This window comes from Serinus canaria, chromosome 3, assembly GCF_022539315.1.
Source record: "Serinus canaria isolate serCan28SL12 chromosome 3, serCan2020, whole genome shotgun sequence".
NCBI classification, from domain to species: domain Eukaryota; kingdom Metazoa; phylum Chordata; class Aves; order Passeriformes; family Fringillidae; genus Serinus; species Serinus canaria.
Genome location: NC_066316.1, coordinates 20,454,609 through 20,480,513, shown reverse-complemented (window position 1 = coordinate 20,480,513; position 25,905 = coordinate 20,454,609). Strand labels below are relative to the sequence as shown.

The following is a 25,905-nucleotide window of genomic DNA, read 5'->3' as shown; positions in this document are numbered from 1 at the left end:
CTGTAAAGGTCAAAAGCCTACACGCTATTCAAGCAATCCTCCTTGGAATTTTCTGACGTCAAAAGATTATTCCCTAACTTCAAAGGGGTTTGTGTTGTTTGGTTTGTTTGTTTTTTCTTCATTTTTTTCTTTTTAAATACGACCTTAACACAAGCATTCTGCCTTTTGTATCTTTATTTTTTTGTGCCAGTGAAGAGACTGGCCTTTGCATATTTCTCCATTTATTTCAGGCAGTCATAAGAGATATTGGAAACTAACAGGTAAAATACAAGCCTTGCTATAAGGGATTATCATTCCAATTCAGCATATTATATTAAGTGCTATCATACTGATGACACTCAATTGTATCTTACTGACTGTCTTGAGAGACAAGTAACAGTCAGACACAAAGAGGATCTGTGATGCTGCCCAACATGAAAGAGAACATATTCTGGTGTTGGAGACAGACTAATTCTTCCTTATTTCTATGCTAAAAATATAAACAAGAGACAGAGCTATGGACCCTAAGACATTTTGTATACAACAAAACTGCAGTAGGCCAAAAGTCATGAAAATACACAGACAGATAATAAATATGTAGAGTACCTGAAAAAGGAGTTGAAAAGTAGGATAAAGACAAGAACTTTGATGAGCTCTATTTTAAGGAACCATTTTGAGCAACTCATTGCCATTTTACCAGAGAAGTTTTATGCAAATGTTAAACTCAGCAAAAAAAAAAATGACATATATATTCAAGTTTCTACCACTTGTTTATTTTCCTTGACCAGCCTTCAGCAGCTCAGCAATGAGCACTACCCCTACCATCACCATGGATGTCACACTTGGCTGTCTCACAGTCATTGCTCAGAGTCTTTACCTACGGCAGAAACTATCCTGCTTTACATACCTCTTTCCCCTAAGTCATAAGTATTCTTTAAAGGAAAGTTTATTACAAATCTGCTAGATCCCAAAACCATAGATTCAAATATTTTGAAGGACACATGGTATAACTTGTCTCTGCTACTTTATCCCACCCCTATGTTTTCTCTGAGGTGTTGTCCACTGTATCAAAACACTGATTGTCCTGTCTGCCTTCTCAGTAACAGTACCAGCATTATTTTCCTGTTGTTCCACACATCAGACAAGAGTGTGTGCACCTCAATACACGTATGAGAATTTACTGGTTCTTAGTCCACAGGTTTTACTCAATGGATGCTTCTGGCCAAAATGGTATTGCTAATTACATCACCAACTTTGGACTTGAAAGGATTTGCTTCAACAGAGTCAGAATGGACTCTTGCCAGCACAAAATTAATCTAGAGACCGATTAAATAAGAAAATAACTTTATCAAACAACAATTACAGAAAGTTAATTTTAATTATTTTCCCTTTATTTTTGACCTGCCAGGTACACTTAACCAACATGGCTTGAAGATGCATTAGGAAATATCTGAACTGCACTTATATGCACAACTATTTAGACACTAGCAACTTCCAGAAAACATCCAAAGTCCTAGAAAACATGAATGTATCACCCACATAATGATTTAACAAGACCTTTAAGTCATCTTTGTGGAACGAATTCATATACTTAATCTAGTACAAAGCCAGAACAAAAGTTTACCTATAAATATTATTGTAGAAAATTCTACAGATGCTATTTCTTGCATTTTATTAGCAATCACCCTACAAGTTTTTCTATAACTAATTATTTGATCTCTTTCTTGGTTGTTTTTGAGGGTTTTTTAAATAAAATGAACTATGTTAATAGTCAATCTGAAATTTGCAAGAAACTAAATGCAAGATGATGAAAAGAAAGCAAACTCGATAAAACTGCTCTAGTCTTAAAACCAGGTCAACACTGAACCTCACTTACACCTTAACAGCATGAAGGGTGGTTATTCATTCAGAGATTACATCTTAACAAGAATTTTTTCTCCACAAAAGAGCCAAGAGTATAGATGCTGGCATGGCAAAGGTGCACTGTGAGTGACACCAGCACCAGTGCTGGCTGTACTCTGTACCAGGGAGACTTGTGGCACTGAAACAGTGCCTTCCAGATTTTATGAGTCCCTAAAGCAATAGGTAGTTTTCAAAACAAGAGGCAAGTTAATCAGCAAATTGCTGAGCATATCCTTGGAGCCAGAAGTATTCTCCTACTTACCCTCCCAGTCCTTCACGTCAATAATGCAGAATTATTATTTTAAAATTATTTATGTACTGCTGATGCCTAAGCATAAACACAAATAGCCTCTAAAATTTACAAATATCCTTCCTTTTAGGCAGCATCCTCTTTCCTAATGGGAGGACATGACTTTGAAATGGTTTGTCTTTTTTGCTTTCCATAAGCAATGTACAGAAGTTCAATTATTCATAAGAAGGACTAGCCATGTAAATAAGGACTGGAAGGCTGAGCACCATGTTGCCAAAACACATCTGAAACACAAAAGGCAGTTTTAGCCCATCCCTTGCTAGGAGGAAGGGATCTCAGGAACCCTGGCTGGAGAAGGCAGGGTTCATAAATCTGCATTTACACTGCACAGGGAGACCACTTACAGCAGGCTGGAACATACATACATACAGTGTGAAGTTTTACAACAAGAGATGTACAACAGAGTCAGTAATGCAAACACATAACCAGAGAGCACCTGTCTTTCAAATGACAGTCAGAAAAACAAAGCATAAGTCTAAAAAACCTTGTCTACATGACGCCTTGATTCCTCCAGAAGGCTGAGATTTGCTGGGCAACTACATTCAGGGGATTCACCAATTCTTGCAATGTCTTCATAAGGAGCATCTCCTGCTCTTTAAAGCAGCAATTCTGCCCGATTCAATCAGAAAGAGAGAATGATTTGGTATTTTTGTTGGCTGGTTATTTATAAGAGATCTACTCTAGATTAGTCCTGCTTGAGTGGCATCATAAATGGCTCCATTCCCCAGCAGTAGTCTGCTTCAGATGGGAACCTGACAACCTCTACTTAGCATGTCTTTCATAGTACACAATGAAGTGTAAAAACTGCTGTGAAAAAGCCTGTGTTTCAAAACAAACCATCTCGGTAATAAGCATTTAAAACCACTTTTTATTAATATATTTCTTTGTGTACAAAACAAAAGCTTAATGCTACAACAAGCCTTGGACAATGTTTTTGTTTGTTTTGCTGTGTTGTTTTTTTTTCCTTCCCCTGAATGAAGTACTGCAGCAGCTTTTAGAAGGTCCAAAATAAATTATGTGAAATAAAGTGTTAAAGCGAGGCTTATGAAAGAGTTGCTTTTTCCCCTCATCACAGCTTAATAACATGGGGTTTTCAACCAAAAAGCTTAATCAAAATCCAAAGTAGAAATCCTAAATTAGTAAATATTGAATTTAACCACTTTTATATCTCAGGTATTAGCAAATACCTTTGGTCTACAGAGATACAGCCCCTTCTAATCCTTATCTGAATTTGCAATTAAGACTTCAGAGCTACAGATATCTGTACACAGCTCTGTACACAGCTCTGCTCTCTTATTTTTAAATGATTGGACCCAAATCAAATCAGTCTTCAAATACATTGGAAAATAAATGTCTGATGTCTAATTGAACTAATAGATAACGCTCTTTTTAATACTGTTAATGCTTAGTGTGGGCTTCACACTGACAGAAGCAAGGGGAGGGGAGAACTAGAAAAAATCCACATAGAAAACCTTGTCATTATATTATTACCATGCAGTTCCTTGGTATAAAGATAGAGAAAAGCAAATATTTACAAATTATTTATTTTGTTCTCGTCAATCCCCTCCCCTCCAAAAAAAAAAAAAAAAAAAAAAAAGGAACATTTCTAATGTGTTTGGAGCTAGATTCTTCTTCTCTTTCACTAATTGTCACCTCCAATAGGACATTGTAAGAGCCTGAAAATGAAGCACTTAAGAGTTTTCTTTTCCAATCTCTTGTGGGCTTCTCTTAGTTTATCGCAAATGAACAATCGTGTTGGAAGGGGCACCGTCTGTTTAATGTCATTAGTGATTGTTTCATAAAACAAACAGCCGCTCCACCATTCTGCTGCAGTTAATCTTAAATCTAAACGTGGCGGCACTTGGGGAGAGTCTCAAACGTGGTTTGTTCTAACCAATGCAGGGCTCTTAATCTATTGCAAGTCAGGGCGCTTATCTCTCTGCTCAGCTCAGAGCAGCGATTTCTTTGTCCAAATATCAAACCAAACCCAGTTAATATCATGCTTCCAGCCTTTTCCCAAAGATTTTTTCCTCCTTAAATTGTGGCCAAAGCCTAAGGCATATTTATTTATTGCTTATACCATTTCATGCTTATTTTTCAATATTAGCAAAGTCAAACTATTTCCAAGTTAGTGCACAAGGGTATTTCAATGAGCTTAATCAGCCAGGTGAACTGATAACTTGGAGATTTACCTAATTGTGCTGGAAAATCATTCATTCTGGATTAAGCCTATAATGGCACATGTGTTTATAACAATTGTGGGTTTTTATACAAAGGCTCAAGTCAAAGGAGTATGAATCACCTTAAACTTTCATTACTGTTTGTAGAAGCAAAGGTTCACATCACTTCATGGATTCAAATTTATAGTAGCAGCAGCCAATAGAACCCAACAACACAAAAAGAACTAATAAACAATCCTAGCGCTAGAGAAAATTTCACAATAGTTTCTGCCAAATGCCTCTTATCATATTCCTCCATGAAAAAACCAAAATTTATCCCATATGCTTTCTAGTGCTACCACACCCTTATCTGATACACAAGGGTGGGCATATTTTGGCAGCTTGCATATTTTGGCAAATTACAACACGTTTACAAGGGTATTTATGAAAATAAAGAGGTAATATCTCTAATGCATTTGTATACAATAGACTTTAACTCTCTTCTCACTTCTTTTAAATCTATCCAGACCATCATGAATTACAAAGTCCTGAATTTGAAACAAATGCATATATGTGTTCTTGCAAAGTAAAAAGAAAAAAGTTTCTTTTGACCAAAAGGTAATCCAAGTGACTGGGCTGAGTACGAGGGCAGACATCTCCTATGGCAAGTGCTCACATGATGGAGGCAATGGCTAAAAAGGTAAGGTAAGCCTGAAGCAATTTTTTGGCCCTACTGTTACCAATTTTTTGGCCCTACTGTTACCAATGATGCCCTAAACCCCATGGACAAAAGCTTAAACAGCAAGAAATCCTGAGTATTTGTTCACCAAGAAAGAATTAAAACTAAGTAGAACTGATGCTTACCTATCATAACTCTTAGAGGTAAGGAAAAGTCATGTAAGGCAAACACTGGTGGGCAGATATACCAAAAACATCCTCTATAACGGCACAATACTAATGCTTATATAGTTTATATAGATATTCCCTGGTTATATTTGGCACACTAAGCTACAGATACTTGTCAACATGATGAAAATATGCAAATATTTTCTCTCTCTTAATTTCAAAAATGCAAAAGAAACCAAAACCAGCAATACATGTAAGCCCCCACTCTTGTGGTCTGTCCCTCAGGACTTGCATTAAGCTCTCTTAATAAACACAAATAATTGTCTTTTTCTTTTCTCATTTAAATAATAAAAAAAAAAAAGTGGGGGAAAGAGGGAGACGGAAAATCAATTCAACTCAGGTTTTTCCACATCTTCGTATCACTTCCCATCTCAACTGGCTGGAGTAGAATTTCGATTAACTGGTAGGAGTCCAAGAGAAGCCCGGCTGCCTCTGTTGCTCCTGGTCATGCCCCATAATTGTAGAGGGACCTGCATTTTTCAGCCAATGACACGGCTTACAAAAATAGATACACTGAGTTATTTGATAAAGGATCCAAAGCCTGTCACTCCTGTTCAAGTGCCAAACAACATGAGAGCGAGTAAGACTGTGCTCAGATCCCAAACTGGCCAGGCTTATTATCCCACAGAGCCATCTCGTGTTGGGAGGGCTGAGGGTTGGAAGAGGCCACAAAGAAAATAAAAAGAAAAAATAAAGGGGGGGGGAGGAAAAAAACAACATCACATACAAGCCCTTTTTCTGGAGAAAAATTAGCTACAGTGTTTCCAATCTGTCACCTTTCCAGAAAGCTCTCCAGTGCAAGGTGGAAGTGGTATCTTTATGTCTTTCCTACACATCTCCCTTCAAAGAGGAGAAATGCTGGCAGGTATACGTCTCCTCTTGTGTTCAAAAATAAACTTGAATCCCAAATAACATTCTTCTGAAGAACAATTGTTAAAGCACTGTTAAGAAATAAAAATAAATGCTAACAGCTCTCTGCAGCAAAATTTTGGGCAAAGATGTTTGTAACTGTGGAGTTACAAAACCTAATCTCTAATATATATTTTACTGGACAATCAATGGATCCCTTTTTAAAAAAGTACTTTTATCAAAGAGAAAGAAGCATGCTCACAAGTAAGTGGCTGATAAAATATCTTTGGTTTATAAGAAACATTTGAATGAATGCTTGTACTTTCATTTACTCTTAGTAACAGCCACCAACACCGATCCCAGCATTTTCCCTCTTACTCTTCATTAGATTTATTTCTGAGCATCAGAAGTAATCAGGTCTAGAGCAATTCAAAGACAAATACTAAATGTTCCACAATGCTAAGTATTTCCTGATTGTAAGAGTCATATAACATCACAAGCCATATGTTCACAGCAATATGTTGCAGTGCGTGTCCTGTATTGCCCCATAGGAGAACAAGACCAGTGGAGTGAGTCCTGTTGCAGTGGCACTTCATGCTCACCATGATACAGGTGTGCCCCATACATTACAGATTCTAAAAAAAGCAAAGGTCACTGTTTGGAGGTGCATGCACCTCCTAATGCACCAGTGTATTAGGTTAATATTTTCTACTTCATAATCAAGAAATTGTACCCAGTTTTAAAGCCCAATTATTGAAAGAGCAAGTGAAAATAAAGTCATATTTATCAAGTGCAGACCTTCCACTTTCAAGGGCCAATGCAGGTTAAGAAAAAATATGTTCTGGTAAGAGTAAACTAAACCAACTACTCTCTGCAGATCCTGCAGGCCTGATCCCAAAGTCAGAGTTTGTTTAGAGCTCAATCTGAAACAAGGTCTATTCTCTTGTTTTTGAGATGTCAAATGCTGTCACGCAGAGTAACCCCACACACTTGTCAGCTCCCTTTCCCACCACAGGCTGATCCATCTTCCCCAGCAGACATTAAAGACCTGCTGCTGAAGCTGGTAGCAAAACCTGAGCAGGCAACAACAGGGTGATGCTGTTGTTCCCCTCTCAGCAATGCAAAGACATCCATGAAGACCTTGTTCAGGTGGGAACTACAACAAGGAACCAAAGGGCAATTCCCAGCAGAAGCAACATAAAATATTCCTCATGAACCTCATAAGCTTCAGATTTATTTGTATTCGGATAACAAAACAAATCCTTGCATCCATCCTGGAAAACTTATGCCACGCTCTTCCTTCTTAACAAAAATGTCACTATGCTGCCAAACAAGTAACATCTCAGAGCACTGGGATTAGTAACTCTTCAAATAAAATAATCTCTGCAAATAATCACCTCCCAGTTTCTCTCATCTTTATTTTCTCAGTTGCAGCTCTTCCTCCTCTTAGTTACTTTTCTTATTATCTTATCCATATATTAATTCTTTCCCCCACTTTGCTCATTTCATTCCTCTTTGTCCTTTTTTCCCCTCTACTTGCACAACTTCCTCTCTGTCTGACAAGTAACTTTAATTACATCTGAATTACAGAAGTGTAATTTGAGGACCCTTGGTCAAATGTTCCATTCAGCAGCCATTTCCATTGAAAAAGAAACACAGACCCAGCCCAAAACGCCACACACAGACGTGAACATGTGACCTGAGGCTTACAGAGACACGGGCATTTGTGCCCGTTGGAAGTTCAAAGGGCTGTGTGCTTCCTTTATTAATAATATGGCTACAAAGCAAAAAGAAACACTCAGGACTACTGCCTATCCTGATAGGCAAATCTGAAGGCAATCATCAACACTATTATATTTTTACTTATCAAAAGGCTATTTAAACAACAGATGAGATACCAGCCCTTTAAACAACGTAGACACTTGGACTGTGTAAAAGGGGTTGCCACAAAGATCAGGCTGGCTTTGATTTCCAAGTACTGCAAATATGGAAAATTTAAGTCTACCCTTTTAATTGGCACTCTGGGCAGTTTACTTAATCAGTTTAACACCTTCAGTGGATGAAATTCCCATAGGAAAGAAGGTTCCATAATCTATTCACTAGGAGTCCCAGTTATTGGTCTAAGAAATACTGTTATAAGTATTATACAAATGTTCCTCCTTCCTGACTGCTACCTTGTCTCTGTAATACCACTGAAACTCTCTCTGCTTAGTCTTGGCATATTCTAAACTGCCCAGTCTTCAGGCCCTGAATTTAATGGGTTTCTGTCCAAAGACAGGAGAATTCACTTCATAAACCTGAACGCTGCATCTTCTAAATTGTATTAAAATTTTATACATGTAAGTTGAATCAAAATTAGATTTATCATATTTTCTTATTTTTCTACTGCTATATTTACACTTAGTATCTTCTTTGTGACATATTCAGCCTGTTAGTCCTCAGTTAGTCTTCTGTGTCAAGTTTTCTATTAAGACATTTTTCAGGTAACAGTAGAGATTGCTATCTGAGAAAATAAAAAAAACCCCTAATTCTTTTACTTAATCTTGTCAAACATCACAGTATGCTCCAAGGCATCTCTACCCGACCACCTCAAAAGCCTGAACAGAGTATTTGTAATTGCAAAAAAACTGAACTTTTTTATCATGATAATGAAAAGGGACAAGGGGAAATTTTACTTCTAGTTTGTTAAAAAAGACTGAATTTTATTTAGAATGCTCATGAGTCTAAAGAAAAACTTAATAGGGAAAACTGGGGATTCTATGTTTGAGAAATGAATGAGAACTAATGTGGCTTGTACAGCAGTAGTGAAATAAGCTGAGTACTTCAGAAGAACAAATTTAATTCCGCTGAATTTTCATCAGCCCATAAACTCAACAGTGTGGGAGAACAGAGTCACCCTGCATTGTTAACAGAGTATAAAGGTAAACCCATCACATGGGAGTTATTACAAACACAAAGCCAGTTGGCTGAGCAATAGTAGCAGGCCAGCAGAAATCTTCTGTGGCACCCAAGCTTCTAAAAATAATTATCACTGTTGTTATTAATAACATCAATGCAAGCAACTAGTACTAGGAGGGAACATCCACAATTCCATTGCATTACCATACACAGTTTTCTCAAGGGCACATTTGTTGTCAACTGCTACCACAGCTCCAGATAAGATCATGGCGGAGGTTTTTCAAATTCATAAATATGAATATAGAAGTCTAAACCTGACTTTTATGCTGATTTTACTTTCATGAGATTCTGCTTTCAAACTGTATAGCTGTAGAGAAGTTTCACAGTGAGCATGCAGACAGCAGCAATATGGATTTGTCTGCATACAGTAGCTTCATCTCCAGCTTCCTAGTGCAATCTACCAGGGACTGGCACCCTAACAAAAAAATCTGCCTATACTTAGAACATATAATGTTTTTATTTTTTTAATAATGACATCTCATGGGAAACCACAGCTGCTCTTCCATGCTAAGTATCTATGGAAAGCTCCACGTAGCCATTTCCAAGGGAGGGGGGAAAACCAAAAATCCTTCAGTCATGTTGCACGTCCATTTCTGAATGCAGCAGAAACCTCATACACTGTTTGCAGTAAACAACAAAAACACAGGTTTGTGTCAGAGGCATGGAAAGTTTGATGGCTTCTTACAGGCTGTGTTAACAACCCCATTTGATTCTCTCTTGTGTACTCATGAGAATCAAAGCAGTGCAGCAAACTGGCTTGTCAATGCAGATAAATATCTGCACAAAGGAGGTGGCTTGATGGTTAGTATCTCATTAGTCTGCCATAAGGACTGAACAGACTGAACAAATTTCTCCAGATTTCTCCTCCTTTTTTCTTGGAAGAATTGAGAGGAAATAATAAAAATAAAGTAATAAAAATAGGAGGAGTTCAGATCACAAATGGTATGCATAATACCACAAGTAACTTCTTGTACCAGAGAGTACTTTCATCTGAAGAGTTCAAGGCACTGGAAGCAATAACCAACTTGCAACAGGCCTAATGTATTTTGCATCCCAAATGTGATCCTGAACCTGGCTAGCTTGCTCTTTAGTTTTAAGCACAAATTTAATTTCCGCTAGAGATGCAGTGAATTACACTGATCTAATTTAAGCAACAGTGAACTTTATTAACCTCGTGGGATTGCCAAGTTTTTCAGCACTTCCTTTTGGGACCGCACACGGCGGCGCTGAGCTCCCTAGAACAATTTCCAACAGCAGGAGGTGGTCATCTCCTTTGAAAAGTTTCAAGAATGTGTATGCACTTAATTATATATTCAGGTACATATATCTGTGGGTATATACACACGAAGTTACATGTGCACAGAGGTGTGTGTGCATGCAGTCTTTTCAACAATCAAGCAATCACTGGAGGAACAGTGAATGGACAACTGTGGCATGGAGTGTATTCTCTCTAGGGCACTCTGTAGGAGTGTGGTTAACTGCTACACAAGTATCACAGGAAGGATATGGCCCCAAAAGTCTCTAAAGGCCAAGGATACTGCATTTTTCTTGACCAACTCAGATGCTGAGTCGAGATTTGTAAAGCGGGTCTTGTGGTGTGAAGTTCTGCTAGTTTGGGATTAGGCAGAAGTAACAAATATTATTTGAGTGAAGACCTCAAAGTGGACTTGGACACTGGTTTTTCAAGGGGAAATGTTTTCTCTCCTGCCACAAGCTCTTTCCTGCATAGAGATGAAAGTGTGACAACTGCAATAATAAACAATTCCAGAGAAGATGCATAACTGCTACTACCAGTAGTAATTTATTCCTGTAGTTGGGGAATGTCTTCTAAATGATCACATGGACAATTACTATTCGTTGTTTGTATTACCACTGTGCTCATAGACCATGACCTACTGTCTTGTAAATGCTGAAAAAGTTCCAAACGAAAGGACAGTTCATGCCACAAGTAGCATGCACAACATAATATGGCTGTAAATTTGAGCTGGCATCAACAGTCAATGAAATAGCCTGACAATGAAACAACCAGGAATACAGAAATTGCCACAAGGGCTCAAATCTAGTTTCATCTAGAACTATAAACAGAATGGGATGAGTCAGCAGAAAATGAGAAAAAACCCTCTGCACTAGGCAGATCTGGAATAACCCATCCCCAGGAAAGCGTCCTTGCAATGTCTCCTAGCAATTAATAGTGCAAATTTAAAGCAGATAATTTCAGATCTCTTTAAGTAGTCTTTTTTTCAATAGATCATAACAACACAGAATATTCTCATTCATATAAATCACCAGACCTTTTCCTAAAACTCATTAAACCCCTTAGCAACTTCCCAGAGCAAAGAAGTCCATTACCTAATTGCACATCAGGTGAAAAATTATTATTTATCAGCCATCTTTCTGTAATGCTCCCTGTTCTTGTATCGAGAGAAAGAGAGAAAAACTCATCAGCCATCTTTCTGTAATGCTCCCTGTTCTTGTATCGAGAGAAAGAGAGAAAAACTCTTCCCAAACTGCCTTCTCTATGCAAAATAATGAATTTTAGAGTCTTATCAGGTTCTTTTTTATTCATCTCTTCTCGAAGGTAGCAATTCCAGTCTTTTCAATCTCTCCTCATATGACAGTCTTCCCATGTGCCTGATCATTCTTCTTGCCTCACTCTGAGCTCCTGGTAAATCTGTAATACCCTGTTTGAGATGGTGTCATCCACTTGATGAACCAGCATCATTTACATAATGGCATTACTGTATTTCCCATATTATTCTTTATTCTCTCCTCATGTACCTAAACCTGTCTTTTGATTGAAGCTGTGCAGTAAGCAGATGTCATCAAGTAACCACTGGTATTGAGGGCTGGGTTTCTTTCCCGAGTTCATCCAGTTATTTTATAGCACAGTTAGGCAAACAGTAAAATTTTTAGGCAGACAAGTAGCTAAACTTTTCCATCCCAGTTGTTATTACTATGCATTCATCTTCAATGAAATTTATGTATTATTATTATTATTTCATGTATTATTGTTTAGAAGTTTCCTACAGTCTCTGATCTAGATTTGACTAAATAATTTTACATCTGCCAATTTTTCTAGGGCTCATTCTTACAGATTAAAACAAAACAAAACAAAACAAAAAACCAAAAAACCAAACAAAACAAAAAACTAGACATGCAACAGCTTCCTTAGGTTATCAACATGGCTTAACTCATGCCTGGAAGGAAATAAAGCCTTACAAAAGTGAGAAAGTGTAGGAATACTCCTGCCAGTTTCTCTTGTGAAACTACCAACTAGATGGGAAAAATTTATTACACAAGGAAGAATTATCTATACAGAAATGAACCCTCCACCTAAAACTCCATCAACCGAAATAATATTCAGTTATTACAAACTGGAGCTGAATTACAACTGATTAGAGGTAAATGTTGCCATATTGTGCAAGTGACTACACTCTACTCAAATCAGCATACTGGATTTTTACTTCAATTCCTTTCATTACTATAACTCAGCAGACTGGAAATTCTTGAAAATAAAAGTAGACTGAATCCCTCCCAGTGAAGGAACATCCATGTATATGAGCTTCATCCCATCTTTCATCACAAGTCAGTGCACTCTTCCCCAGCTTATTCTAGTTCCAGTCAAAAGGCTAGGCTGTAAATTCATGCATTACAGAACAAGGATAAAATACAGCCAGCAATCCAGGGATCAAGTTGATAGAACAACCTGAACCCACACTGCACCACCACCATATGCCACAGATAATATTCAAACGATGTTATATTCATGTCTGACTTGGGAAGTAGCAATGAAATAGCAATACTGAGCATTAGTTACATTGTGTTCATATAACTGTAATTCCTTATGACTAAAAACCTGTCTCAAATAGTTTTTGCCAATTATTTTGAGGACATTTTCAATGCTTCTTTTCTCAGCTAACTCTTCTCTTTCATATATATGATCCCCACAAATTATCTCTTTCAAACAGGCTCACTTAATTTATTTAACAGCATCAAAGACTCTAATTAAAATTTTTAAAAAAGGGGAAAAGAAAAAAAAAAGAAAGAAAAAATAATTGAGTTTTTTAGGACAACCAGTTTATTCCTTGGCCATCATGATCTTCTTAGCTCAGTCTTTGCACTATGGAACTGTTAAGTCAGCCTAAAAGAAGAACAAGTCTAGTCTACAGCCAAATTCCCAACATCTTTCTTGAAAAGATCCAAAATCTTCAATCTTAATTATTGCAAGAAACTAAGAAGTTGCTTTGGCCTGGTGCCTCAAAGCCTCTTTCAGGAAACCCAGTGAAGTTAAGGGCACGAGTTCTCCAGCATGGGTGGGATGTGTACGAGCTCTGCACCCCATAGCACATCATGGATAGGGAAGCCCTCTGGAGCTACAGCACAGGTGTCTGGATTAGCTCTGTTTCAGAGATCCTGCAGGCATCCAAACAGTCAGTGGATGGAGGAGAGGTCCTGTAGAAGGATATTCACATGCCCTAACTGAACACCTCAAGTGGGATGTGAAAATCCCTCTTTGAAGCACACCTTTCTAAAGAGACACAGTTGCAACTGTCCCTGAAATTCAGGTGGAATTCTACAGCAAGAGGTTGTAAGGAACCACACTTTACCAGCATCTCATCTACAGAAAAAGGAAACTAGAACAATGCTGGTAGGTTATGCATAAATCTTACCAAGCCTAGTGAGGAACAATTTATAGGATCCTCTTGAGATATGGCTAAAATATTCATATGAATACAGCAAAATTATTTTTCACACTTTAGCTACATAAAGCTGAGGGGAGGGGACAGAAAACACTGTTGCCTTTAAAGAGAACCTATACTTGGATTCCAAAATGCAGTGACATTTTCTATGCTCTGATTTATGGTGAAACCATTCACATACCCCTAGCAATAACTTTCAACCCTTAACAAAAGCTGTTTAAGTGATTAAACGTAAATTTCAATTTTTTTTTAAAAAAAGGACCATTTGCACTTGCTGCTAGATGACTTAGTAACACTGAGCTCTGCCTCTCATGAACAACGGCATGGTGCCCTCATTCTTTGACCATTAAATTTCTTCTCTGTGTGTCTGTGCCTCCCTGTACATATTAATACATGAGTTCCAAGCTGCTGATCAAATTGCAGGCAAAAAATACCTAGTAATGGCCTGTAAAGATGATGATTTTAAATAGCCAAGGAGAAATTAACTTTCCACTCAAGATTTCAACTTGTTGACTTAAAGGAATCAATAGGTATCATTTCCAATCTTCAGGTTATTGTGTGCTGGAAAAGTTAGTGCTGAGCTGCAGAATTAGGTCACTTGCATTAGATCTTCTAATTAACCAGTTCTTCCTTTAAGAGAGCACTTGCTCAGCTTTCAAGATTACTCCAGCATTTTGTCAATAGAGTTCAGAACAGGGCTAATGATTACCATTAAAGAAAGCCCAGAGTGATTTTAAGAACTTACCTTTCTGTATTTTGTTCTTTTTATCCAACTGTTGGATCCTGGAGTACAGTCACTTCAGACAACTGCTGATGTTTAGGAAAAAAAATAAATAATAGAAGAAAGAGGTCGCGGAGGGAGCAAAAGGAAAATTTTCTGCAAGTAGAAAAGTCAAGCTACTTCAATACAAAATAGTCCCCTCCAATTTGGGCTGATAATAGAAAAACCATACATCTCAAGACACACTCTTAATATAATTTTATGATTAGTCTTGGGGGGGGGGGGCTTATAAAACCAACATTAACACATAGACAAAATTATTTTCCCTATACTGTTCTCTTGCTTTGATTCCTGACCTTTGTTATTTATTTCAGTGTAACAAAATTCCTCCAAAATTCTTTGATTGCAGGGTCCTTGCTGTAAGTTGTGCTTTCCTGTGCTTGTGTATATCATTGCTCAAACAGCCTTCAGTGCTCTGCCTGTTCCACTCCTGACAGAGTGTCTTCAGCCAAACCACTGCCTCCTTTGCCAACCCACCTCAACACCTGCCTTAAACTCTTAGGGACACTTTCTCACTAATTTTCAGGTTCTTGAATGCTCCTGACTGATTTCAAAGATGCTAAATGTGGCTGTGTGCTCTGGACACATCACTAGTTCACATGAGATGCTCTGCTTATTTGCAATATCCCTTTTTCCTTTGTTGCTGTAGGGGTTTTTTAATTTAAATAACTAGGTGAGAAAAATACTAAACCCTACTACTTCTAAAGAAACCTGCACTGCTCAGCCATGCACACCACACCACAAGCAGAACAGGGGCTCTAAGACCCTTTATACTGCCCTTCCTCCACAACACTCATCAGGACACATGCCCAGTAGCCACCAGTGAGGACACCTTCACACTCCTGGGTTTTTGCCATTTTTTCCTGGCCCTGAGGACCACAGGGATCTGTGATGTGCTCTGCTGGGAAGCCTGGCTTCAGTGCATATTCCTCCTATCACTAGTGTTTGGCGGTAAAGATTTCAAATCTGCCTGTGCTTTTCACACCCTTTTATGGTGTAAAAGGGGGCCTTCAGGTCAAACATGGGAGCAACATGTCCAAAAAAATATTGCTTCAGATTACTGCTCCATTTAGTGTGCTCAGTTTATGTTATGTTCCAGGAGTTAAATTCTCCAGTTAACTACTTTGTTTGCTTTTTTAAATAAATCTTTTTGAATTCCGTTATCTCCTCGTAGCACTATCTCAGTTACTGAGACTTTTTTCTTTACACTTTTATACACTTTTATATAAGACTACTCCTCCTCCCTGCTGCCTTCCTCTTTGATCTGCTCTCAGAAGTTAGAAATTATTGACCACGCACGCTGTGTTGATTTTCCTGCTTGCCATTTGAACAAATTGTCATCATTGTGCAATTCCTCTAGAAACAGCCAAGTTTGTGGGTGAAGCTTGTCTGGACAGCTGAAGAGGCCAACGACCCTTTTTGATTTTATCTATGCTTGAATCAAGTTTTGCACATGATGGAAAGGTAAATTCCAAAACTCCAAAGCTGATGATCTAAAATGCAATAAGACACTGGGCAAAAGCTTGTGGAAAATCAATGGGAAACTCCTGCTGGTTTTAACCCTCACCCTTTTCAGTACTTAGTGTGGAATTCATATATGACTTGGCATCCAGGTTATGTTAATAAAGGAAATGTTGCTCAATTTACTTTAAATGGCCAACACAGGTAGCTGGGCTACATCCACTGATTTCAATGTGTAGGCATTTCTTAAGGGTAGCCACTTCCATGAAGGCCCTTTGCTTTTCACATGACTCAGAAATTTAAAGGAAATTATGTCATCAATATTTTAGTGGATATACTCCTTTTAAATAAGATTTGTAAGATACAGGTTTGGCCCTAGATTAAAAATAAGACATGTCAACTTGTTATTCCCATTGCATTTTTGGCCAGTGTAATTTAAAAATTAAAATCCCAATAAAGTATACCTTGAATAATTCATTAATCTGCTTTTACTTAATTTGGGCCTTTTTCTTTCCTGCTCCCAAATGGGCATGGCTGTTACTATCAACAAACAGCAATCCTCAACTAATTTCACCCTGGATTCCTGTGGATGTCTAGGTTATAATTTTAAAACTGTGATTACCAGGAAAATGCTCTGAGAGAGTATACAGACCAGGGTGCCCAAACTTAGCAGAAGAGGCATTCAGCAACCATAGCAAGTCCTCTGCCAGAATTTATGAGGTTCCTTCAACATATATTTCCAACCTAGTTTTACATCAACAAGATGAGCAGCACAGCTTCTAATGTCCACATTGTCACACTGTTTTTAATTTAAAAGCAAAGAGCCACGCTACCCTTTAAGATACAATTAAAAGAGCAAATATGATTTATTAAAAGCTCCTAATAAGCAAAGCCAGCCAGCTGGGCTCAATCTACAAGGAGGAGAATGATGGATGAATTGATGGATGCACAGTTCACCTGACAACTAATCCCCACAGCAGCTACGGTGGTGGGTCTGTGGAAAGTGGGCAATTGGGCACAAATCATCATCATCGTCGTCATTTGAATGTCTATGGCAGCTTTTTGTCCCCTATCTCACAGATCTTTGCAGATGCTTAATTAAGCCTCATGATATCCCCTCAAGGGAAGTCAATATTAGTTTACCTATAGGTAAACTGAGATACAGCAATGAGCAACTCGCTCAAGGTCACAGAGTGGGCCAGTGGCAAAGCCATGAATAAAACTCTCTAAATTTGACCCCAGCAGCCTGATTTAATTATGAAATGGTGTTCGCCTTCTGTTACCAGTTTCACACTGGAAATAGAGGTGGCAGATGCTTTTGGGAAGGAAGCAAAATGTGGGAAAAGCAAGTGGTAACAAAGTAGCAAAAGAAATCCCCAACAATGTAGAACCTATGCTCAAAACAAATCAATTGGAAAACTGCTCTCTAAATGTGGAAACAACTCTACTGGGCATCTTTCGTTGAATAAATAAAATAGTTTCCTTTACTGAGGGGAGAATTCCATCATTTTACTTGCTCCCTAAACTACCACTCTCAACAACTAATTAATGTTAGTGGCTAGATAAGTAAACTAAACCATTGTGGTAGCATTTCTCAGATGTTTTGCATGTATGCAGACGGTGAAAAAAAACAGATGGAGAGTACTATAATGAATTGAAATGTTCTATTTAAAAACTGTTTGTCAGCTGTAGTTAAGTTGACACTGTCATCATGGCAACAAATCACAACAGTTGGGTGTTGTGCCTCCATGCTCAGCTCGAGCCTGCTTCTCCTGCTTCTGGAGACTGGGAATTCTCAGCAGCCCAGTGAGTGGAACAACAAACAAGCCATTGCCACCTCAGTTTTCTACTGCACTCAGACTGGAAGGAGAAAGGTCAGCAAAGCATTCAGGTTTATAACAAACTGATGGTTACCTCTAGTATGTTGCACCAGATTAATAAAATAAATAAACCAATCTACATAAGCAAAACCATACAAAGCACCATCACGGTTCAAGGTGCTGATAAAGGGCTAATGCTTTTCAGCTCAAGGTCACTGGCTGAAGTCAAGTTTTTTCTTGATGTAACTCAAAGTCATTACAACCTCCTGTTCAAATCCTGTTCTATCAAAAATGCACTTCTGGTCCCTCTGCAGTTCCCAGTGGACTGCAGCCCAGGAATATTTAAAAACCAAACAATTTCAGCTGGCACTGCTTGGCACCTTCGTTGATATCCTCATAGAGGAGCGAGTGGGCACTGGCATGAGGCTTCCTGAGCATCCCAGTACAGATCACCCAGTTTGGGAGGTGCCTGGCCAGGATCTGCTTCTGGACTCAGTCCACTCTTACAGCAGTATAGGGGCTCCTGCCCTGAGTGCTGCCACTTCGATACTCCCCAGCACTTTGCACTGAATTTTGGGGATTTTGTTGTTTATCCATAAAAAGGAAAAAATACACATTTTCATACTCATAATTTATTGCCCAAATACAAAGGCCAAATTTATTGCCCAAATACAAAATCTGTAGAGGAGGAAAGAGAAAGTAATTTTACAAGGTGCAGAAGAATCAAACCCTTGAATCCTTTCTCTGATTAAACTTCAACCCCAGCTGAAGTCCAAGTGGGGCTCTCACATCACCCACTCGTAATTGTGATTGCACTACTATTCATTCTAGACAGTAATAACATTTACCAGGCCTAAGATTTCTGTCATCTTCTCACAGGGCTTTTGAAACTAAGTCATGCTGCTAAAATAGCCTGCAATTCCTAACTACTCCAGATTAATTTAAATGGATTTGCATTTACATTTCTTTTACTTGTATTAGTTATGGCTATGCACAGTCAAAACCAGTAATTAATAAAGAGAAAAAAATGCAAAAGACCAATTTTTCTTTACATCCCTGGTAACTGCTTGAATCTAATAGAACTAATACTTGCGTAAAAGAGTGGAAAATGATAGGCAAATACATATCAAACACTCTGCTTGCTCTTAATTATTCCACTTTTTTAGGAGAGGTGAGAAAAATGTCTTCAGAACTGCCTACTCAATAGAGCATGAATAATGAAAATATCTCTACACAGCTTGCAACCTCCTGTAACAAGGGCTGTAGGAAAAGAGTACATTATTAAACATTGTGGCAAATGCATAGGACAATTATATCTCAGTTCCTTATTTTGCTAGATTTATGTATTTAGTTAGTTGTGATCATAGTTATTTGCAATACCTGTGGGTGCAGAATTGTTCTTTCTATTGTCTCAGTTTTTACACACGGAAGGATAGAGATTGTCACGAGGGAAAAATCAGACACTGGTTTTAGCAGCAAGGACTTGATTTATTATTGCTTCAAACAAGTTTCATGCATTAAAGATCCCTGTACAGAACATGACATGTTCTTTCTTTAAAAACAGCTACACACTTTAGGACAAGTGACATGATCCAAATGGTCTCAACTGACGTTGATGGGCTATTCTAATGCAGCACAGAATGCCTCCCTGACTCAATGCATTTAGCATATTTTTTCAAACAGAGAGGAGAAGAATAAAGGGAAAAAATACTTAGTTAAAATGAAATCTCTGTTCTGCAAAAATTTGGTTTTCATCTCACTTTCAGCATTGACTGCTAGCCCTTAGGCTAAAGGAAGCATTTCTACAAACAGACACACACAACCCCCTTTATTCAGATGTGAATTTCAGCATTTGAAAATCATCTGTTGAGGGTCATATCTGAAATCCACTGATCTGAAGGGAAAACATTCCCTCATCTTCACTTGCCTTTAGATCAGGTAGGTACAGATGTGTTAATTATAGGAAATAAACTGCCAAGTAACACCACTGAAGCAAAACATCAAGTAGAAGTTTTCACCAGGAGAAAAAGAGGGCAAAGCAAGAGGGAGACTGTCTGAACTGAAGGGACACAATGGTATCACACAGGGTACTGCCAACATAGTGGCTTCAGCTGCTCTAACACAATTCATCTTAAGAAAATCCTAAAGCACTTCATATAGAAAAGCTAAGCACAATTTTAGATTTTAACAAGACTGAAATATTTTACAGTTAAGTACCCCCCCGAAATAATTACGCAAATCTGAAAAAAAAAAAGCTACTTTATTGTTTACTCCCTTGCAAACATATGGAAGATATGAAGCTTTTTTGGCTGTTTATTTGTTGAGGGGGTTTTTTCCATTTATTTTGGTTTTGGGGGTGAGAACAGAGTGGTGGCAGTGGTGTGGTTATGCTATTCTGGATTTAAATGGACAGAACAACCATCCTGCCCTGAGGTTCCAAGGAGTTATGGACAACTTAAACATTCTTTCTTCCTTCATCACTTGCCAACTTCTCTCCTGCTTTCCTCCCACAGTCTCAGTCTTGTTAAGACCTTTTCAAGGCTCTGATTTCCTTTCTCACCCACACATCAGGTCCTTACAGACATGAAAGGTTCCACACAGACATTTCAGATACAACAACTGCTCCTTTAAGTCCACACCTCCATTTCTTAATGCCCAGAAAAATAAGCTATCTAAGAAACCAGCAGGCCAGAGTGTCAGTCATCACATAAGAACTGCCATGCAAAGCAGTGCTGAATTACATACACCAAAGCAAGGAGATGGCCCAATGATCAAAGCAGTCATTTTCAGCTCTAATCTCAGCTCTTCAGTGCCCAGGTGACCACCATGGCAGAGATACCAACATCAGCCTCCACTCAGACACCTGACCAGCAAGGGCTGCAAGGAAACAAAGGGCTCTGCTACATAACCACTCCCCAGACAAGAAATTCCAGTGAATTAAGCAATTATGTCATCAATCCCCTCACCATATGTAATGGCAGACCATTTTAAATCACAAGAGATTTTGCCTTGATTTTATTCTATCCCGGCACAGACAGCCTTTGCTAAGCAATGTATCCTAAAAAAGGATATCCTGATCACAAGAGTGAAATATATAGCATATATCCCAGCATATCTCTTTTATTCACTTAAAACCCCCCAAAAACCCCAACTACTATTTCCCACCTTGAAGTGATCAAATCTGTCTCACAAGATGCTGTGATAAAGCTCAGCAGAGGAGCTGCTCCATCCCAACTGCTGTTTCACCTGCTCTCAGTGCTACTCTTGATCTCCATGTAGCAATTGCACATTGATGATTTCCTGAATCTTCCATTTTGCATTATGGTCTGTGCCTATTTCTCATTAGGTTCATTGTTACCTCAAGCTAGGAATGAAAATACTACTTGTCCAAGAAGTAAAGAGATACCAGGTTAACTTACTATCTTTTAGCATTCCTCTGAACAGATTCTTAAAGATTTCCCAGGATGTTTTGGGATGAATGACTGAGTTGACTGTTTCACAGCATTTACCTGTGGTTTTAGGAAAAGGAATGAAGATGCTGTAGGTACACAAGAGCAATACCTTTGAGAGTAAGCTTAAACACCCTGCATGTAACTCCAGCAGATTTTCTACAGTTCAATGTATTTTCACACAACAGAATGCTGAGATTACAGGCAGAGGTGTGAAAGCAGCTGAGACCATAACCAAAATATATTGCCAATCTGCAATCTTCAGTCTTTCCTACATACAGCTAGTGATGTCTTCCCAAGTGAAAAAAGTGGCTATCCAATTCCCCTCCCAAGTCACAACAGGTGGGTTTCCTCTGACTAGATGAGTGTGATGCCACCAAAGTTTAGTATCTCTTTAAAGCTGAGAGAGAGGCAGGTACTGGAAGTGTTGAATTTCTCCCTTCTAAAGTAGCCCTGTGAAACAAAGGAGATGAATGGCACCCTAGAAGGCCCTGTTTCTCTCCACCAGCTATAAAGAGAGTGGAAGATGTGGAGCTCAGATATAGAAGTTTACTCTAGAGATGTCTAAACTTAGATGAAATTAATCTCATCGTAGGAGTTTTTCCAAGGACTTGAAAGAGGAGGGGATTTCATCAAAGAGCTATTTCAAGATAACTGTCATAGTCAAAAAAAAGAAATAATTCACTTAGCTATGGCCAGCTTTATGTTGGGCTCATTTCTCCTTAGGAAAATTGGTTTAAACACCACATTCCGAGTTATTTCACTCTGTTTGAAACAACACAGTAAGTGGGTCAGAACAGAAGATGAATGTGAGGAATTTTCTTCTTTGTTCTTGATTTTACAAGTGAGTGACTCTTGGGTCCCCTTCACAGTCCCTTAATCTGCCTGTCTCTCCAGCAGTCCCTTAGTAAAAGCAGACAGACTTCACTGGGACTTCAACAATTACACATCTTTTAAATTATCATCAACCTTGCACCAAGGAATCTAGAGTATCAGATATTAATACTTTTCTTCTAACTTTCTTTTTCCTTCTGCTGCTCCCTAACATACTTCCAAAAAGGTTCTAGTGGAACAAAACTGTCTTCTTGCTTTTCCTACTTTTTCAAAGGAGAGCAAGGAAAAAAGGTCATTCCCCAGTTTGCATTTGTTGTTGAGTCTCATTAAGCTTTAGGAAAACCTTTTCATTAACCACAGTCTGCCCACTTAGCTTGGTGAAGCTCACTGTGAACATTAAGCTGAAGGTCTTACACACAACTGTCCAGGTGCTGTCGGTGCTTACAGATAAAACCACAGAGACTGGAGGCCAAAGGCACAAAGGAAGGCTAAGTGCCTCCACAAAAAATGCAAAGGGTGGGGCTTTTCTTGTAAGAAGTGGTTTAAGCATAGCTGAAGATATTCATACAGGTGTGGTTAGGCTCTAACTGAGCTGGATTATACTCACATTTATTTATACCATTTAAAGGCTTCGGGTAATAGGCTTGAACTCTTCTGGCTTTAATACAGGGTGTATAAGAGATCAACATACCAGCACAACAAATACTCTCAACTTTTCCATTTCCTTTCTTGACATTTCTCTTTGACCACTGTCAAGCTAACATTTGCATCTTGAGAGAAAGAAATAAAAAAAAAAAGCAAACATTCATACATGGCAAAGGAGCCTCCACTTACTTACCTCTTGTTATTCTCTTACTGTTACTCTGTCCCTGTCACTGGAAGGCATCGGCCAGAGAGGCCAGGCAGGTGCATTCTGAAATGATGCTTCGTGCTGCCAACAAGTCATGATCAACATTACAGTCAATACAGTTTAGTCTAGAAGACAAAGACTGGACAGACAGACTGGGAAATGTGCTCATTCACAAACATTTTTGCCTATCCTGATCCTCTTCCACCCCTCCACTCATTTTTCTGGCAGGCAAATATTAACACACTTAATGTCAGGTATGTATTTGTGAAGGAAGAAGAATTATTTATCTGACAGGCATGTAAAGAAAAGAGAAACAGACCTGAGAAGAGAGTGGCAGAGGAGAGGATTTAAAGGCAAGAAGGAAAATAGGCAAGACAAGTAAAGAGCTCATGTGTTCAAAGCAATAAGAATTCATTATGCTGAAGTTACAGGTAAACTTCAATAGCTCAGCATTGTTCTGACAGCGTAAGAGAAACAAACACAGGCACATAACCAGCCAAAACAGGGATAGATTTTTTTTTTCCTGTATCATCAGTGTCATGAAGAATAACTGGAGAAACCAGAAAAATCTGACATATCATTTTAATGCAGAAAAAATGAATTAAGATGCAGTAATAGTATCTGAAAAAATGGCCCCAAGCACAATTCAAGGCCCACTGCTTGGCTGACTAGTTGTTTTGTTTCCTGTATACAGCAGGAATTTTTAATTTTTAACATCATTTAATGTCCTGAGGAAGCAACAGAAGTCCAGTGGTTCAAATTCCACTTGTGTTTGCAAAAATCCAGAGTACCCCACTACTATTTAAAACAAAACAAAACAAAACAAAAATTAAAAAACCTTTTAAAATCCCCAAAATAAAACTGAGAAGTTTGCAATTTTAATCAAGAGCCTGGCCTACTCTATTTCCAACATGAATGAAATAGGATTGAAAAACAACAAAAGTCACATATATTCAGCATTTATGACTGCATCCAACAGAATTTAGAAGTTTTACCCGGCTTTGGCAGCAACGAAGCTTTTTTAGATGCATCAGCAGGCTGGGATACTTCACCTAATGTCCAATACTATAGGTGTGAATACTTGTGAAATAGAACAGCTGTTTATTCACAAGGCAAAAATTATATAATTGTGCCACTGACCTTGGTGGATTCACCTCCCTTCAGGTTTCCAGTGAACTTAGATAAGTTGTTCTTTGGCCAAAAATATTGCATCAGCCTTACCATAAAGTTTTTTTGGGACCTTAGAAACTGTGAAGTCATGGCAGAACAACACCTAGGTGACTTCTTTTTTTTTATGCAGTTTAAGAAAATCATAGTTGAATCTCTGCCTCTCACTTGCAGACTGTTTACTGGTGAGAATGACAACAACAATTACAACACAAACAAATACCGTGACAAGGCTAAGCTTCAAGATCACAGGTCACAGAATATTCTGAGTTAGAAGGGACCCACAAGGATTATCTAGCCCAACTCAAAAGTGACTGGCCCATATGGGGAACTCACAACCTGGGTGTAATTAACACCATGCTCCAAACAACTGAGCTAAACAAGCCAAGATCATTTAGGTAAATACGTTGGAGAACTCTGAGGTCCTTGGGAATGAATCTCCTATTCCATCCATGTATTCATGACACCTTCAAAGCATTCTACACTTCAGGAAAAAAAAAAAAATTGAAGTGTTCTGAGCAGAAATTTGCCTTTCATTCTTTTTGGCCAGTGACAAATTGTCAGGGTGTTCAAACCCCAGACACTGAACCAATGACCAAAGACTAGATGACATTCATCAAAAAATTTCCTGATGAAATGTATTAGAAACCACCTAGAAAAAAAAAAAAAAACATATCTGTCTAATTTCCCAGAACAGACTAGAGGCTTAATTTTGTTCACAGCTACACTGGAGTAATTCTAGAATAACTTAATTAATGACATTGAATTACTCAAATTCTCACAGCAGCATATCTGGAAGGTGAATTTGGTTGTGGGGACAACAGATTATGAGGACTCAAGGTGCAAATATCCATCTCACTTAAAAGTGCTGCCTTGCTTCCTCAGCACTGTGTTGGGGTTTGGACAGAGATCACCAGAACAGATTTCTTTCTGTAATTTGTTGGTTTTGTGGGTATCAGGTATAAATATCCATCTACAAAGAGAGAGTAGCCCTGAAGTTGCTGCAAAGTACAGCAGTGCTGGGATGGGGGAGAAGTCAGCCCAAAGAGTCTCAAAAGGCATCTCAGCAGCTGCTTTCCCAGCAAAAGGAGCAGGGCACAGCTTGCAGTCCAGCCCACGTGTTAAATGAGCTCCCAGTGCACTGTCATTGTTATTAGCCAGGGAGAGATGGAAGGCTTCTAAGGAGACGAGCTTTTGTAATACACTGCTGAATTAAAAACCAACCACCAATAAAGTATCATCTGCAAAAAACCATAGAGACAGAAAATTCCAAGAAAAATCATCTCTTTCCCTCCTTGTACAGAGAAAACAAAACCATCCATCCATCATCACCAGACCAGCAGTAATCAGACACATTTGTTTTTTAATGGATATTTTTCTTTAAAGAAAGATGTTTACAGATCAGTTAAAATTATGAAAGATGTCTATCAGTTGGAAAGGACAAACACATGCAGTATAGTTTCTGCTAATCTGTCTGGAAAGGGAGTGAAAAACAACAGATGTATTTAAATTTGTAGAGGCTTAGATATAATCATTTTTTGGTAGCATCATATAATCTTTTGTCTTTGGAATGCAACGGAAAAAACCTGCAATTCCAGAGTTAAAGGCAGGTCCCACAATACAGAACTGATTTTGAATCCAGTCTGTCCTACATTTCATATGTACATTTGGGTCATAAAAATCTCATTTATATATCCTGTTCCCCTATTCTTGGCCATCTCTCCATTATAACACGACTGTATACACTAATATACAAAACCCATTTGTAAGACCCATGCCA

General features: G+C 38.4%; 1 protein-coding gene across 20 annotated transcripts in view; it reads right to left on the bottom strand.

Moving 5' to 3' along the window:
- Positions 1-25,905, bottom strand: part of ESRRG (estrogen related receptor gamma) — a 393,435-nt gene that overhangs the window by 177,153 nt on the left and 190,377 nt on the right. The window contains exon 1 of one of the 20 annotated variants that reach the window (XM_030235291.2): positions 14,509-14,641. The exons of the other annotated variants lie outside the window; for them this stretch is intronic. The gene's annotated coding sequence lies outside the window, so the exon portion shown is untranslated. Of the gene's footprint in view, positions 1-14,508; positions 14,642-25,905 lie in introns of those variants that run through there. 20 annotated transcript variants of the gene reach the window in all.